The 16,589-nt window shown below is 37.1% G+C and overlaps 1 non-coding gene across 1 annotated transcript; it reads left to right on the plus strand.

Moving 5' to 3' along the window:
- Positions 1–2,246: 2,246 nt before the first annotated feature.
- Positions 2,247–2,353, plus strand: LOC145587077 (small nucleolar RNA R71). The gene has a single exon (XR_014101120.1). It is a non-coding gene; the product is annotated as a small nucleolar RNA R71 (small nucleolar RNA).
- The last annotated feature ends 14,236 nt before the right edge of the window (positions 2,354–16,589 follow it).

Below are 16,589 nucleotides of genomic sequence, written 5' to 3' on the forward strand. Positions count from 1 at the left end.
TAGAAAGAAGACTAAAAAAAACAAGAAAAATACGGGTTGCCTCCCGCAAAGCGCTGGTTTATTTAGGTCCCGCACGACCCTCTTACCACATGTCAGGAAGTTAAGCCCCTTGGCCTATCGCCTGGTCGGGTGGTTCTTCACCTGGTTGAGCAATTTTTAAACCACGACTCGGCTTCCTAACACGCCCTGTAAGGCGCCAATTCACCTTATTAGGTGGATCCTCATTGGCTTAAACTGGTGGTTCTTTGCTCTTGTTCGATTGAGAACCCTTTTTGACCATTGGTTGCCTCGATTTATCACTTTGTTGAGCTATTACAACACGATCAGGTGGAACTCTCACTATAGGCTCAGTTTCCGCAACTTGTGTACTCATTTCCACCTTCTCATCTTCAAAACCAAGACCTTCACAGTATAAGGCTTTCTCTATTGCGTCCACTTCCTCTTTCCATTGGTTAGTTGTACCTGTAGAAGATGCAACACACGATACCGCCTCCAAGGGATCTTTAACAAAAGCTTGGGGCTTATTAGAACAATTACCAACCACATCAATTTTATAACACTTCTCCTCTAGCATGGGGCTTTTAGGGGTATTATTCAAATTAAAAACAATTTTATCATCCCCTACTGATAGTGTCAATTTACCACATTTCACATCTATAATTGCTCCAGCAGTATTAAGGAAGGGTCTACCCAAGATAATTGGGGTATGCAAATCCTCAGCCATATCAAGAACAACAAAATCCACAGGTATATAAAATTTACCTACTCTAACAGGGACGTCTTCTAGAATGCCTATGGGGTATTTAGAAGAACGATCAGCCATTTGCAGAGTAATATTAGTAGACTTTAATTTACCCATTTTTAGCTTTAAACACACAGATAATGGCATGACACTAACACTAGCGCCCAAATCACACAATGCATTATCAATCATTAAATTGCCAATATGACAAGGGATAGAAAAACTACCGGGATCTTTTAGTTTGGGTGGAGATTTATTTTGTAGTACGGCACTGCATTCAGCAGTAAAAGCGACAGTCTCTACCTCACTAATAGACCTTTTCCTAGTCAATATTTATTTCATGAATTTTGCATATGAAGGTATTTGCGTGATTAATTCTGTAAAGGGAACTGTTACCTGCAAATCCTTCACCATGTCAAGGAACTTACCAAACTGCTTATCCACCTTGGTTTTCAAATTTCGATTTGGGAATGGTAGTTTGATAATTGGTTGTTGCACATCATTACTCATGTCTTGAGTTACAACCTTCCCTGGAGTTTTACCCTGCAATATAACATCAGAAATATTAGTACTACCCTTTAGCCCTGCAGGGCTAGGATTAATATCCCTTGGTATAAAGGAATCAGGATTAGCAATTTCTGTTGAAACAGGTTCATCTTCTTTGGGCATAGGAGGCCCATCATAGTGTGAACCACTCCTGAGGGTAATTGCAAACGCCTGATCTGTGGGTTGTACTGGTTGCGATGGTAGGGCTCCTTGTGGGCGAACCTGAAGAGCAGCGACTAACTGTGCAATTTGAGTATCTATGACTTTATTGTGGGCTACAATCGAGTCAATTTGTGAGTCTCTACTCTCCATATGCTTTTGCATACTAGTTAACATCGCTCTAATTTCTGATAAAGCTGGGTCAGAAGGTGGTGGAGGAGTTTGCGGTTGGTTTTTCTGGCCAGCATTGGGATGGTAATATTTCTGCTGAGGTGGTGGTGCTGGTTGTTGTGGAGGTGGAGGTGTGGGATTTTGCACATTACTGCTCCTATAGGAAAGGTAAGGATGGTTCCGATACCCGGGATTATTATAGGTGTTGGAGTATGGGTTATTTTGCTTGATGGACTGAAAAGCATTGACCTGCTCCATAGAACTTCTACACTCATGTTCCCAATGACCTACAATTCCACAATTTTCACAGAAAGCATCATTAGCATTATTATCAATTGCAGAAACATTTGTTATTTTAGAATTAGCAGTAGTAAGGTTATCCAATTTCTGACAAATAGAGGTTAATTGAGATTGCAAAAAGGATACAGAATCGACGTGGTGTTTTCCCTTGTTTGCAAAACCTCTAGGATTCCCATATTGGGAATTATGGATCGCCATATCTTCAATAACCTGACCTGCATCATCAACATTGAGGTTCATAAACCTCCCATTAGCTGCAGAATCCAAAATTACTCTAGAAGAATTTCCGATCCCATTGTAGAAAGCTTGTATCAACTGCCACTGTGCTAAGTTATGATGAGGGCACTCTCTCTGCAGGTCTTTGAATCTCTCCCAAGCTTCATATAGTGACTCATCTGGCTCTTGGGCGAAATTTTGAATTGCGCTTCTCAATAGAGCTTTTTTCTCTGCAAGGTAATACTTGTTATAAAAATTCAAAACAAGAGTCTCCCAATTAGTAATGCCAAGTGCAGTTCTATTTAAACCATTAAACCACAGTTTAGCTTTTCCACATAAAGAGAAAGGAAAGAGAATCTCCCTTATTTGGTCTTGCGTGACCCCAGCTTGCCTTATAGTGTTACAATATTGACAGTAGTCAGCAATGTGTAGATTTGGGTCTTCACCCTTAGCTCCACTAAATTGCTTCCTTTCTATCATCGTGATGAACTGGGGCTTGATCTCGAATTGAACTCCCTCAAGATCTGGCGTAGGAGAAAGGTGGGGAAAATGCGCCAAAGATGGCTGAGAATAGTCGCTGAGCTTTTTAGGTGGATTTTCTCCCATCTCTAATTCTGATTCTGAAGAAGTGTCTGGATCACTAGAATCAGATGAAGGGTCTCTAGGAATTTCACCACCAGAACTCGCCAGTATTTGCTTGTATAAATTCTTTTGCCTATGGAAAGAGCGCTCGATCTCAGGATCGAAAGGAATGTAGCCTGATCTGGAACACCTGGGCATAAACAAAGAACTAGACAACAGATATGAGAACTGTCCCAAAAAACTTATGTTCTCCGGGACGAAGGAAAATAATCTAGACTACAAAAACAATTAGAAATAAAAAATATAACCGTTTCCCCGGCAACGGCGCCAAATTTTGACAGGCTAAAGTCGTATCACCTAATCAAAAGTATTACCTAAATCCTCTAACTAAAGTAGATAGGGAAGTAGGGTCGAATCCACAGGGAAACTGGTCTTTCTACTCCTAATTAATTAATATAGTCTAAATTATCAAGGTAACCAAATTGTTATTATAATATGAAACTATACTACGAAGATTAAGTTTAAGGCGAAAATAAGATATAAGAAGGCCTAGGGTCACAGGTTCACCAATAATTAATATTCCGGGATAAAACATAACAATCAATCAATCAACATTGCACAAATAACATGATTAACAGGCTCTCGCAATTTATTAACCAGCATAGATCTAACAGGCTCTCGCAATTTACTAGATCTAAGTTCCTATTGAAAATAGCCTTTAATATCAAATTAACATCTGCTCGATTCATCAATTAAATATTGCTAAACATTCACAATCAAATTACATCTGCTCGATTCATAATCTAATTGCAAAGAATTAAACAATTCAATAAGAAATTACCATGCAACATCAATAATCAATAATAACAAATTATCCCTTCATATTAATTATGGATCCCCATAAACCCTAGAAAAAGAACTACTCACACATAATTAAATCTAAACTAATCAAAGCAATAAAATAAAACATGATAGAAGGAATAAAATAAATAACTGAGATTAAGAGAAAAGAAATCGTTACCAAAGTAATCAGAATAAAGAGTTGAGTAAAGAACAAAGTATATAGTGTAGAGAGAGAAAATAAGCTTAAGTAGAGAGAGAAAATCTAAGAGAAAGAATTACAAAAGTAAAGGAAGAATAACGAAGTGTCAAAAAAAAGAAGATCCTCAACTTGCTTAACAAAAACATATTTATAATAAGTAAGAATCCTAAACTAAAACAAACTAAACGATGCTTAAAAGACCTATCAGAGACACGCGCCCGACCGGGCGCCACACCGCCCGACCGGGCGCGCCTTTTTGTTGCGATATAAGTCTTCTTTGCCCGATCGGGCGCGCCATCGGGCGGACCATCGGGCGGACCACCGGGCGGACCACCGGGCGGACCATCGGGCGGACCATCGGGCGGACCACCGGGCAGACCACCGGGCAGACCACTGGGCAGACACCCTTGGGCCGCTTGGACTCCTCGTTTAGGCTCGTAACTTGGCCCAAACCAAATATCCTCTTTGGGGCTTTAATCATTCGGTCCAAATGCCTCGTTTTCACACAAGTCGAGCCCTTATTCACCGGTTTGATTACTCTAACCGATCTTGGGCTACGAAAGATGGCCGTGCTCCTCCAATGCTCGTAGTTGCTCCATAAAATCCCGGGAAAGTACTCCAAAGGTGCAATTCCCTACAAAACTCAACCAAAACTACGAAAACACTAGAAAACACATATTAGTAATAAAAATGGCTCTAAAGAGCCAAAAACACTACTAATAATGACCAAGGGACCTCCCAGAGTTCGGGAGAAAAGACGGCCTTTAGGGCCCAAATCCCAAGAAAGCCGTAATGCGGTGCAGCCCATCAGGATTAGGTCTGAGTGACCTAAGAAAGGGCTCATTTACCAATGACCCTATAAATAGGGAGATTCCCACCATTTTGGGGGCACCTTCAATTATTATAACAACCCTATATCCTCTCACATCAGAGAAAATACCTGATCTCGAAATCTGAGAAGATCTCACTTTTACCTTTTCTGCACCTTTTCATCTTCTACGATCAATACTAACTTATCGTCGGAGGCGGAGCTCCTATCAATCAGAGTCTCCGTGTTTTGCAGGTATAGATAATGTCGGACCAGTCTGGGTGACGTAACTCTCCCGAGGGACCAAAAAACACCCAAAACAGGCTTCTCATCCAATATCAAATTTCAGGTCAAATTAACTAATATTTTGTTGATAATGAGCATGAACCTAATTGTACAAAGATGTTTGTTAATGTTTAGCTTGATTGTAAATTCACATCTTCCCTGCCCTAACCTCCCTTTTTGTTTATGCCCGAAAGATTAATTGTTTCATCTCTTTTAAATGTAGATGAAAAGCTCCCAATCCAAACGGACGCCCGCTTATTCTCAAAACACGGCACAATCATTTAGTGAAGTGGATGTAGAAGAATGGTATGCTACTTTGCCTCCGGGTAAGATGTTAAAAGTGGGGCAGGAATATCTACTTAATAGAAAGAGTAAGAGGATAAGACCTTATTGAGAAGACTTCATTGAGTATGTTAAAGGCGGGAGACTACGAGCCGAATGTAAGTACTATGACAAAACCTATGCAGCTGATGGAAACCTTAATGGTTCAAAAAATATTAAAAAAACATGCAGAATAAAGTCTTAGTAATCCTACCAATGTAAATAAGGGCAAAGAAAAACAAACTGAATTGTTTTTTTATAAAGAAAATGATAGTGGCAAATCGAAGTGGGAATGTTAAATTAAAAGAGATTAGGAAAGCATTGATTTACATGATTATTGTTGATGAGTTACCTTTAAAACATGTAGAGAAGCCAGGTTTTAAGCACTTAATGTAAGTTGCATGTCCATCATTTACTGTTCTCCCTCGTGTGACCTTTGCTCGTGATTGTTTAAAGCTCTATCTACTATAGTGAGAAAGAAAGATTGAGAGAAATGTTTAAAGCTTGTCAAAGAATTTCTGTGACCACTGATACTTGGACCTCAATATAACGAATCAATTATATGTGTCTTATAGCTCATTTTGTTGATAGTGAGTGGAAATTGCATAAAAGATAATATATTTTTGTCAAATATCAAGTCACAAAGGAGAGGCTATTGGAAAAGCCGTCAAGGCATGTTTAGAGCATTGGGGTATTGAGGATAAGCTTTTTACTGTCACTGTTGATAATTCCTCTTCAAATGATGTTGCTTGTATGCACTTAAGTAGAATGGTTGGAAGAACCAGATGTATTAATGATGGAAAAAATCTTCATGTTAGATGCATTGCTTATATCATCAATCTAATTGTGTGGGATGGAATCAAACAACGCGATGTATGCATTGATAGAGTTAGAAATGTCGTATAATATGTGAAAAACTCTCCCGCTAGAATATCTAGGTTCAAAGATCTTGTGCAAAAAGCAAATATAGATTCCAAAGTTTCCTTGTCTTTTGATGTCCCTACTCGTTAGAATTCTACATTCACAATGTTGAACACGGCTTTGAAATTTCAGCGTGTTTTTAGTGGGTTATCTCTTCCCGATGGAGAGGATTTGAATGATAATGAAATACCTCCCGAAGAAGAAGATTGGAAAAAAGTACGGAGATTGACTTTGTTTTTGAAGGGGTTCTATGTTTTGACTAAACGTATCTCTGACTCTCATTATGTGACAAGTAATAGAGGTTTGAGTGAGATTTCTTCCATGTATAATATGTTGAATAAGTGGGAGAAAAGTTGGGATTTGAATTTTCAAGCTATGGCTATTGATTTACTAGAGTGTAAGGATCGCGTTCTCTTCACCTTACTCACTAAAAAACTAGACTAATGTTTAAAGTTGTGCTCACTTTTCAAGTTTTCATCCATTTTCTTTCCTGTTGTGCTTAGTGATTACTGATTAGGAATTTGAGACTTAGGGATTATAACATGATTAACAGGATCGTATGAGAGCAATGGTGGATTGGAGAGTGGAAGTTGGCTAGTTCATCAATGTTGCGTACTTGCGTGTGATTGTTTCATATAATTTATTATTACTTATTAATTAATGTTGTCTTTGTGTTAAGATGATCCAAGCCCTTATTTGTTCACGAGATTGGTTAAGAGCAGAGGGATTTCCAATTATTGATGTGGAGGAAACTTTGAAAGAGTTAGAGGAAATCGAGAAAGGTAGTTATGTTATTTAACACTTTTGCTTATTTTTTTTTATTATTACTTATTAATACAATCTAATATAATATATTTTCGTTTTTGATTTAGATGTGCAATGTGGCGATGTAGACAATGAATTCATTTTTGTAGACTCGTTGGTTTGATTTGTTTGAAGAGTGTGATTGAAGGGAGATAAGGGATCAAGCATACTTTATGTAACTTGTAAATATGTTTTATACTATAATGCTTTGATGTATATAATAAGTAGATAACTATGTTTTGGACTAAAATAAAGGTCAATAGTTTGTCCAAAAGAAGATCTTGAAATAGGTCCAAAATAGGCCATTATAAAGAAAGAAAAGCAAACCGGTCTAAATAGGTCCAAACCTGGACCGAACCTGAATTTACAGGTCTGGACCGGAACCGAACAAGAATATTCAGGTACATTAACAGTCCACATAAACCGGTTCAGGTCCAATTCGATTCACATCCAATGCGATCCGAGTTTGGACCGGTGTTCACCCTTGTTACCTAGTTAACTATGGAGTCTGAATTCATTGCTTTGGACTCGGCCGGGAAAGAGGCGGAGTGGTTAAGAAACTTATTAGCAGATATTCTATTATATGGGCGACTTGCTCAACCTATTTCTTTACATTGTGATTCACAGGCTGCTACTTGTGTTGCTAAAAACAGTGCTTACAATGGTAAAAAGACGCATATTCATGTGAGATATGAGTTTGTAAGGACTTTGATAGTAAGTGGTGTTATCACTATGGAATATGTAAGATCTGAGAGTGTAGGGAATATTTCAAGCATTACCCCAAACTTGAACCCCACTGTGATCATACACTTAAGCATGGTGACGTCCAAAGGGAAGGAAGCTAGAACAAAAGAGTCGCCAACAAGTTTTAGGAACTTGTAAACCGTTCACAAGGTGAAGATTACACCCCTTAACGATCCAAGAGATCGTCAACTCCAAAAGGTCTTGAACCAAATAGGGTTCGGGGATGAAGGTACAAATCCAACCTAAAAGAGATTGAACCTGCCCTAAAAAGGCCTCTACTTCATTCTTCTCGTATTCATGTGCGCTTTCTGACTAACATGCAAACATTAGGTTAACCCTAAACCTGTTTATCTATGTTGGTTGAATATTAATGCACAAGCAAAACTATTATTGGCGATCACTTGAATTATAATCATATTAGCCCTAAACAAGATTATTAATTATCTTATTAAGCGTGATTGCAAGTATAAATTCCCTTTAAACATGCATAAAAGGTGTGATCAAGCAATAACAATAAATAAGCATCAAGCAACATAATAATCATAATAATTATAATCATAATAACAATAACAATTATAATTAAAATCATCATAATAACGCTAAAGCATAATAATAGCAAAATCCTAGGCATGATACTAACAAGATTAATAACAAACCCTAGCATGTCGCTAAGCAATAAAGATCAAAGCTTTAGCCCTAGCATGATACTAACATGATATTAGAAAAGAGTAAAAGGCATCCTAAACATGTTACTAGAAAGCAATAATAACATCCTAACATGATACTAGGAATTAAATAAATTTAAACATGCTTTCTACAAGAATAGAGCAATAAGATTACATACTTTGATGCCTCGTATCTCTTTCTAATAACAAAATACACGTGTTAGTAACTTCAAGGAAAATATAAAATCAAATAATTAAATTAAATAATTGAAATAGAGATTAGGGACCAAACCCTCAGAAATTATAACCTTTCACGTCTAGGGCGAAGGCAACTTCGAACTCGGCTAGGTGTTTCTAGATCTTGTGTATGGGGAATTGTGTTTGAGGGAAGGTTTAGAAAAAGAATAGAGAGAGAAGGAAAGCTTTTAGCTTTAGAGAGAGAAAGAGAGAGATGATTGTAGATGAATAAAAATGGAGGTTCAGGACCCTATTTATAAGAAAACAGTCCGGAAAACGCGTGGCGACAAGGCTTGTCGCGTAGCGACAGGCCTGTCGTTTGGTGACAGCCTGGATTCCTACGCGCTTTCAAACACGGAGTCCGCTTATCAATTAAAATTGACTTGTAAAGTCCGTATGAAAACTGAAATCGTATTTTCATAAAATAATATTTTATTCCAAATAAAACTTATCAAAATATAATTATTAATTCTAATTCTATTAGAACTTAAGAGAACCTTCTAGAGAATTCTAGAAGACTATAATTAATTCTAATAACTTTAGGAATAATAAATTAACATTGGGCCCTCCCCTAGATCATCGGGCCGCATGTAAAGATCAACCGGGCCCAGTTTAGTATTTTGGCCATAACTTCCTCATTATTCATCGGAATTGGGCTTTATAATATATCGTTGGAAAGCTCTTTGTAAGCTCCATCCAACTACATTATTATTGGACCCTTGTTGTGGACCAAACTAAACTGGATTGACTATTTTCATAAAATAGAGTTGTTTTTCGAAAACAGAAAGAAAGAGTTTTTAATAAAAACTAACCGCAACACCTGACCTTTCACACTTTTGCTTTGTTCGATAATCATTGACGCAAAAGGTATTCATCACTGGGTTTGGTTTTGGGGAGACACATTTGGGTGTCTATAGAGAGGAATCTAGAAAATCCTTTGACTAGAGGACTAAATAGGAGACTTGTCCTTGATACGTCAAGGGGAATGGGGCTTAAGCCCGTTAGTTAAGGAATTCATGGTGGATGCTCGATCTTGTTCACACAAGGATTCATAAAGACTAATAAAGCCATGGAAAGACTCATAATTGTACGCTTCCCATCCTTATGACTTGTACATTTGGCGAGGTTAAGCTTTTGGCTTTTAATAAATTTTTCTTGCAATTACAATAATCAACCCTCAACAAATCATAAGTTTGATAGTAAAAGTCAAATACCCAATACTTTTACAAAATTCGATTAAAACCGCAAAAGAGAAGAGATAAAACCTCCTCTAATTCTCTAAAACTCTTAATCAAGCACCAAATTCACCACTAGATGACCATACTTCATATGTCTTCAATTTTAAACCTCAAAATAATCATAAAATCAACTTAAACCCCATAATTCTAACCTAATCTAGCATAAATTGGCATTTAATTCCAAGTTCCAAGCTTTAAATTTCCTAACAAAAATTAATAAAAAGGATATCAATAATCTCAAGCTAATCAATGGGTTCAACGCATACTTGTCGTCGACGATGTAGTATTTTTTATCCCAAAGTTCTCGTTTTAAAGCCAAGTAAAATAACCTAATTATAAAAATATTCCAACACATATAACCCTATTAGTCTCACATTGTAACCCAAATTACAAGAAAAAAGAAAAAACATTATACCTTCATCGAGTGAGCAAAAGGCTACAAATCTCCGTAGCTTTTTTGAACCACCCCTCTGATTTCAGCATAGTTGACTACACCGCCATCAATGAGGTTTTCATCGACTCGTCGAGTTTGAGGTAAGGGTGAGCAAAAATTTCGGGTACTCAGAATTGGAACTGGAACCGTTTAGGAATCGGCGGGTCTGGAATTCGAATTGGACCTGGAATTGGACCCGGTGGTTACGATTCTGGGTAATAATTTATGGACCAGGTTACAACTGATTCCAATTCTAATTCTCAACTTTTTGAAACCAGAACCGGTTGGGTACCCGATTACTAATTATAACACCCCCAAATCATCCTCTATGGAAATACTAGTATAATACGTATAATTATACTGTAGAGATAGACTTAGGCATATTACAGCCGTGTGATAACGCAAGGCTATCCAAACTACTTAACTCAATAACAAAATTTGCAGCGGAAACTCAACTTTCTTTTATTATGCTATAAAAATAGTAACATTATTGTTATAAGTACTTAAAATAAAGACAAAACCAACATTCCTAAAATAGGTGAAGCGAATCCCGGGACTCCGATATGCTCATTCACGACTCCACCTGAAAATAATTAACACTGCTTACTATTACGGTAAACAGGGCGAACCAGAACAAATAGGAAATACGGATTAGCAAAATATGCTAAGTACGATAAGTGCAAGATAATGTAAACTCAATTTATTTGCAAACATGATTTTAAAACCAATTCTAATAATTAATCCAATAATTCCAAACTCATTATTCAAAACCAATTCTCAATATTTTCAAAACAATTCCAATAAAACGATTTATAAAACCAATTCCTCCTTTTACTAATTTCTTACCCAAGTGTGCACACCCCCCAAGCTAGTCTCCTTATATTGCAAGGCTATTCTTGAGGAAAGACTAGGTCATACAAAGTTCATAATCTTATCAACCAAATCCATATAGTGGGATTACTATCAACAAATTGCCACCATTAATCCCAACTTTGCTCCATCAGCCAATATTAATCCCAACTTCAGTTTATTCACTATCACTCCTAACTTTGCACCCTATTAATTTTTATCACCCTAACCGACTTGCAACCAGTTAATCAGGTTAACATTTGTGACTTAGATTTTTTTGCACACGTGTCACCACGTGATTGGTCAATTTAAAAAAAAAAACTTGTTTTTCAAAAACCAAAAAAAAAAAGAAAAAAAAACAACCACCATTAAAGACAGTCGGAATCGAGGAGGGGAGCAAAGGGGGTGGCCAGAATTTGACGAAGAATGCAGCAGGGTGGTCGAAATTGAATGGGGAATGGAAGGAAGGGCGAAATCAGCGTGTGAAAGGGATTGGAAGGGGCGGAAACGGTAGGTGAAGGGTTGGGGGATGTCGGAATTGGAAGGGGATGAGAGGGTTCTGGTCGAAATTCGACGGGGAAGTTTAATGAGGGCGGAAACCAACGGTGTAGGCGGCGGAAACGGAGGGGGAAGGGAGATCGAGGGTGGTGTTTGATGGTGATTGCCATTTAGGGTGGCTGCCATTATCGATTGTTATAAAAGTCCGGCCACCATTAAATGCAGCCACCATTAAAGACAACTGGAATCGGTGAAGGTGGCGGAAATGGAGGGGGAGCGGAGATTGAGGGATATCGAGGGTGGTCGTTGATGGAGTTGGATGGGGATGAGGTGTTGGAAGAACAGAGGGGGAAGGGAGATCGAGAGTGGTGTAGCAGCAGCAACAGTAGTGGTCGCAACAACCGCCATTATACCTCCACCACCAAAGGGGGCAGCAGCAGCAGTCGCCGCAGCCACCGCGGCAACCATTGGCAGCAGCAGCAAGCATCAGCAGCACTGCGTGGCAGCAGCAACCGTCACCACCAAAGGCAATAGCAGGAACAACGGGAGATTGCCGGAAATGGACAAGGGAGGGTGATGAGTGTCATTTATGGCACTCATTTAGCTTCTTTTAGGATGATTTTTCATTACTTTTGCATCTCTTTTACTTCTTTTTCTTTAATTGTTTCCTTATTTTCTTGCTTTTTTTAGTTTATTTTGCATTTTCTCCTTTACTTGTTTGCTTTTCTTTTCTTTTAGGAAGATGGTGATGTTCGAGAAGCTCATTGGCATTCTCTCGGGGCATACAAGGCTTGGGATGCATCCCGATTCTTCCTCTTGAAGCTCAAAGGTGTTGGAGTGCAAGATTCAAGTCTTCAAGGCCGTGCTCTCATGCCGCGTGGACATTAAAAACGGTGTTGAACCCACCGTAAGGGCCTCAAGTGACTGCCTCCCCAACGTGCATCATGTGGAACGCATGGGGGCATCATCAAGCGCACGAAGTCCATATTCCCTGCTCCCATGCGCGGCCACGCGCGAGGGAGGAGCGGCCGCGCTTAGGGATGAGAGGACGCGCTAATTGAGGTTTCTTTTAGACGTCTAACTAACTTCTCCTTACTTAGTTTTACTATATATAGAATTCCTTCATTTCTAGAGAGAGAATGAGCTTTAGATTTAGTTTTTGATGAAATTTTGATTAGAATTTTAGAGAGAAAAGCTCTTGATTTTGAAGATTTTGTTCTTAGATTTTAGAGAGAGAAACTTGGTGATGTTGATGAATGCTACTTTCAATCTTCTTCCTCTTTGATTTTGATCAAAGTTTTGTAAGAATTCTTTACTCTTTAATGTAATTTCATGTTTGATTCTTGATTTTGATTGAATTACTTGTTGTTTGTTTAATTTGATTTTTGATAAGTTTAAGCATACTTTAAATTTTGATTACTATGTTGATGATGAAATTTGTGATTAGATTAGCTTTGTTGTTCAAATTTGCAATGTGTGGTGAGTAGATTACTTGTTAGGGATAGGGTGAAGCATGTATGAGTGATAATTTCATGGTTAATTGGGGGATTTTGATTAATCATCATTGTGATTAAATTGGTTGGTGAAATTTGTGCATGTGTTTGATATCTTGAGGAGTGATCAACCTTAACTATCATGCTAGATTGTATAATAGGTTTCAATGACACGAAAAATTGATTTGAAGGCTATTATTATCAATTGATCTTAATTTGCAATTTTCCTTTGAATTCATTTGTAGAGACATCTAGCTTGACCCTAAGAAATAGCTCTTGAGTGCTTTTGATTGCATTTGTTGCGTTCCCTCGCATTGTGTGATTAATCAATTTCTTTCCCAATTAGTGTGATTATCATGAGTGCATGTGGGTCCCGACTCCCTAGAATCCTTTATAACATTCTTGTATTTGTTTAATTGCGTTGTTAGGTTTGCTAGACCAACCCTCATTCAAGTTTCAGAATAGCTTAGCTAGAGACCGTAGTAAATACCACATTCCCTTGGGTTCGACCCGACTTACCCCTATACCTAGGGTTGGGTTTGGTTGTACAAATTGTGTTTTGATCGGGGAACTTAGTTGCCAACGACCTAGGTTTATCCCTTGTCAGAGGGGAAGGGAAGGGAAGTGGGCCGAAGGTGGCAAGGGCCGCCGCCAACTGGGGTAGGGGGTTAGGGTTTCAATTTTTTTTTTCTTTTGAAAGATTTAATTATTTTTAAAATTTTTTTTTTCGGACCTATCACGTGTTGACACGTGTGTGGTAACCTCCTACATCAGGATGGATGACCGATTAGGGTTGATAAAAATTAATAGGGTGCAAAGTTGGGAGTGATAGTGAATAAACTGAGATTAATATCGGCAGATGGAGCAAAGTTAGGATTAATGGTGGCAAATTTTCCTTTTTAAAATCAATAACTTTTCCTTTCTTTTTTTTTTTTGGACAAAGGTAAAAAGATATATTAAACTCAACACCAATTAAAACAATCCAAAGTGAACTGCTGCACAAAACACCCGCATCCGTTACACCCAACGACAACCCCAACAAAAAACAAGAATTACATCCAAAACAAGGCATTGAACCATTCTATGTTCCTTTTACTAGTCTTAATAGGCATCACTTGTGAGATTCTGTGATAGATGTCACTGCATAGATTCTGAATAAGCTTGTCAGGCTTCATTAAACTCTTGTCCCAAACTACTTTGTTCCTTTGTCTCCAAATGCAATATAGAAGACCTGCATAGCAACTCTGTAAAACTTTCCTCTAAAACCTGCCCTTAATGGCTAGAAACTTCATATTACAGTTTTCCAAGGAGGAAGGAATGTTATTCTGCCCAAGTCTCTTCTGCAGTTCCTGCAACACATTCTGGTATACTAACATTCAGAATAAAGATTGTCAACAGTTTCTGCACCATTATCACATAAAGGGCAACAATCATCAGAAATGACCCCAATCTTACCAAGATGAGCTTTCACTTGAATTCTCTTCCACATAATCATCCAACATATAAATTGATGCCTAGAAATATTCAGTCTATTCCAAACCTAGGTAGTCCAATTCACATCCTCATGCTGCTGCTTAAGCCACATATAACCACTAGCTATAAAGTAACCTTTAGCATCAACAATTTATTTATCACCACAATACCCACACTTTAAAATATCTTTTATTTTCCACACTTGCTTGAATTCCAGCTTGCATTCTTAGGGCACTGAAATCTCTTCCAAGTTTTAACCTTTAAGTACAAGCCATTTACCCATCTGAGCCAAAGACTGTCTTGTTTCTAAGCTATGTTCTAGATGTTCTTACCAATAGCAGCAACATTCCAGGAGTGATAATCATGAATGCCTAACCCCCCTTGTTTCTTGCTCTTACAACCAATATCCCAAGCAAATAACTTTTAAAATCAATTCCTTTATTTAAAAGAAAGATAAGTAATTCAAAACATAATTCAAAACATGATATGAAAATCAATCCTTCAAAAATACATATGTTAAAGTAAATATTAAAATCAATTCCTCTTAACATAATTTATTTCATAAATCATAATTCAAATCAATTTAATTTAATCACCAATAAAATCATATAAAACATGTTACCAAACCAATCACTTTCAAAGGTATCTAGCCGCCTATATGTACCTTGATTCCGAATCTCAATCAACACTTCGTACTTTCAAAGTTTAATCATGAATACACCTTGCAATTATCATAACCATAAGGTTATTAAAACATCTTTAGACATAAACCCAAATCTAATGTGCATGGACTATAAAACTCTTTTAAAAATAATACTGTAATATAAAATTATAGCTTTTAAATAAGTATTTATATTTTAGAAAACTAACCATGAAGAAAATAAAGGAATAAGATTAAAGATAATTGAATTTGTGTTGGAAAGAACTGGAAGAACTTGCAGAGGCCATAACTCCTTCAATATAACTGGGAATTGGGTGATTCTTGAGCCTAACCTCAAAGATTTTTCGAGAGGAACAATTTTTCATGAAATAGAAAAACCACAAAACTGAACAAAAGTGCCCGAAAAATGGCTCCAAAAGTATACGGGCTGATTTTCTTTTAGAAAAGAGGAGAAGAAAAGTAAGAAAAGATTGAGGGAAAAGAAGAGTAAGAGAGAAGAAAAGAATTGGGGTTTTGGTGTGAAGAATATGAGAGGTATGAGGGGGTATTTATAGGCTAGCGCGTGCAAGAATGATGGTAGGAGAATGTAGGAAGAATTATGGTAAATTGATTTAAGGAAATTACCTGGAGAAGAGAGTTTAAAAATTAATGAAGGTTTAATATTATGGTGACTAAGAAATAATTAATTATGAAAAGTGTGTTGTCATAAAAAGTAATATGGCAAATAGCTTTGCTTGGGGATTAATCAAAAATGATTTAAGGTAGGGAAATAAGATGATCAAATATTTAGGAGATAGAAAATAAAAATCTAGAAAAATAATAGAATTGAGGAAGATAATTAAAATACAAAACTTACCAAAATAATTTTGCTCAAAATATAATATAGTAGCAAAAAATTTGAGCTTTCCTAAACTCATATTTTCGGACCTCCCTTTAAATATTTAGGCAATTATTTTTCTAGTTTTTAACGAATAAAAATGATTGTGTAAATAATATATTTTGTATAAAACAATTAATTAGAAAATACTAATTATTCACTTATTGACGTGGGGAAAACTAGGTCGTTGGGCATATTCTCCCTAAGCCAAACAAAATTTATAAACACTCAACAAACCTAAATACAAGTATAGAGGTAAGTTAAGGGTCGAACCCAAAGGAACGGTAATGTCTAAGTGCTTTCAATTATGTGCCTAAGCTAGGTCGAAGACTAAGGGTAAAAGAGGACACTAACAACTACTAAGACAAAGAAACCAAACAAATAAAATGCTAGGGATTAGGATTCACTTATAATAGCAACGAACAATACAAATTGGTTTCGGAAGTTGACTAAGTCAAGCAATGTGAGGGAAGATCAATTATGCAACCAAAAGAGCATATCAAGCTATTCTCCTAGAGGTCTAA

This window comes from Chenopodium album, chromosome 16 (assembly GCF_948465745.1).
Source record: "Chenopodium album chromosome 16, dcCheAlbu1.1, whole genome shotgun sequence".
Classification (NCBI taxonomy): domain Eukaryota; kingdom Viridiplantae; phylum Streptophyta; class Magnoliopsida; order Caryophyllales; family Amaranthaceae; genus Chenopodium; species Chenopodium album.